At 47.7% G+C, this 2,181-nt stretch overlaps 1 non-coding gene across 1 annotated transcript; it reads right to left on the bottom strand.

Moving 5' to 3' along the window:
• Nucleotides 1-576: 576 nt before the first annotated feature.
• On the bottom strand, nt 577-649 carry trnak-cuu. Its single transcript has one exon. It is a non-coding gene; the product is annotated as a tRNA-Lys (tRNA).
• Between the last annotated feature and the right edge of the window lie 1,532 nt (nt 650-2,181).

The following is a 2,181-nucleotide window of genomic DNA, read 5'->3' as shown; positions in this document are numbered from 1 at the left end:
AATAGGACCTTCCTATCCAATCTATATAGATCACTCAGAATTTAAAAAAATACATACATTTAGAGCTTTTTCCAATTAGGGGCAATTTAGTGTTTGCCAGCCACCTGACCTACACATATTTGGGTTGTGGGGGTTAGGGTTGGGGCACACAGATAATGGAAGATTGCAAACTCCTTACAGACTGTGACCTGGCGCCAGGATTGTACCTGGGTCCCCAGCATGCAGGCACACGCCACTGTGCCACCATGTTCCCCCAGCATTTTATACATTTAGAATAATCTTAATTATTGTCACAAGTAGGCTTACATTAACACTGCAATGAAGTTACTGTGAAAATCCCCTAGTCACCACACTTTGGCACCTATTCGGGTACACAGAGGGAGAATTCAGATTCCAATTCACCTAACAAGCATGTCTTTCAGGACTTGTCGGAGGAAACCCAAACAGACACTGGGAGAACATGTTAGACTGCGCAGACAGTGTCCCCAGTGTGAATTGAACCCAGCACCCTGGCGCAACAGTGCTACCATAAACAGTCAGCTCAACTCAATATTCCTCAGATTAAAGAAGCTGAAGCGCCCAAGTGGGTCTTGAACCCACGGCCCCTGGGATTAAGAGTCCCATGCTCTACCGACTGAGCTAGCTGGGCTGCTTTTTCAAAATTTAATTTTGGTCTCCCCTCAGTCTTTTCTGTTCCAAAGAAAACAGCTCCAGTTTATCCAAACTTTCCTCAGAGCAAACATTGTCAATTTCTGGCTGATGTTCTTAAATCCCCTCTGCTCTCTCTGGTGCAATCTTCCTGTGCACAGGAATCTAGCTCTGGCCTACCTAGTCCTGTCCTGCCATTTATCATGTAATCCTTTGCCTTGTTTTCCCTCTAGCTTTCTTCCTTATTCCTCAAGTGTTCAATCATTTTTTGTGTCACAGGTAAACTTCTTCTTCATGTTCCTACATTTAATTTCAAATCAATGATGTAAACCAGGAGTGAAGGGCCCAGTACCGATTCCTTGGAAACCGGCACTGGAAACAGCCCTTTGATTTTCTCTGTTCTTTATGGCATGCTAGTGGTCACGGGCAAACTAGCTTGGTTGCCCATTCCTAATTGTCCTTAAACTGAGTGGCTTACTAGGCAATTCAAAATTAACGACATTCAGTGAGTTGGCCAGATCAGGTAATGCTGGTGCAGACTTGATGGGCCGAATGGTCTGCTTCAGCGCTGTAGATTCTATGATTAATTCTGACCATGGGTCACTGTCTCTGTCGAGTTTTCCTGCATCTGCGTAGATTTCCTTCGCGGGTGCTCTGGTATCCTCCCACAGTCCAAAAATGTGCAGATTAGGTGGATTGGCTGTGCTAAATTGTCCCCGGGAGGTGTTACGGGGATAGGGTGGGGAATTCGCCAAGGTAGGGTGCTCTTTCAGAGGGTTGCTACAGACTTCATGGGTCAAAATGGCCTCCTTCTGCCTGAGGGGATTCTATGATTCTACATTGGATGCAATGATGTGTTCACTCACACACACTGCAGCCTGACTCTTGTTGGAGCAGACACTGTTGGTTACACTCAAAGTGAGTGAATCCTTTGCTGTTTCCCCTCTGGGTCCCATCTCCACTATTATTGTCTGATTGTCCCACTGAGACTCTCACTGTTATTATTGGACAATCAGCGAGTCAGCCTGAGCCTGTGGCCGCTCTCACCATCTGGAAGCGTCACATGCCCGGGTGATTGACGGCAGCTCCCGACCAATAGGAAGAGGAGGGGCGGGATTAGAGGACAGACCAGGAGCAGCTAGACCTCCAACCAATCGGAATGAATGAGGGGCGGGGCCGACTGTGATTGAAGCATGCGCAGTGGGGGTAATGGCAATGGAGAAGAGCGTCTTGTTCAGATCTGAAATGAGTGAGAGGCGATTAACAATATGGAGGGAGCAAGAGATCGTGGGAGCCGCGGAAACGTCGTGTAAAACTGTTTTAAGCTACAATCCTCGGAAAAGTTTCCGGGACCCCGTTTGTACCGAGCGAGCTGCAACTCCTCATTTCGGCTCGGGTTAACGGCCGCCACCTTTATTGGATGTGCAGGGCGCATGCGCGTTTCTCATCTTTGTCGGGGCGATGTCACAATGAGTGGGAGGAGCTTGTTCCCCATTGTTCAGAATGGAGACAACTTGTCCATCAAACTGGATT

This window comes from Scyliorhinus canicula, unplaced genomic scaffold (assembly GCF_902713615.1).
Source record: "Scyliorhinus canicula unplaced genomic scaffold, sScyCan1.1, whole genome shotgun sequence".
Classification (NCBI taxonomy): Eukaryota; Metazoa; Chordata; class Chondrichthyes; order Carcharhiniformes; family Scyliorhinidae; genus Scyliorhinus; species Scyliorhinus canicula.
This window is presented reverse-complemented; position numbering and strand designations above follow the sequence as displayed.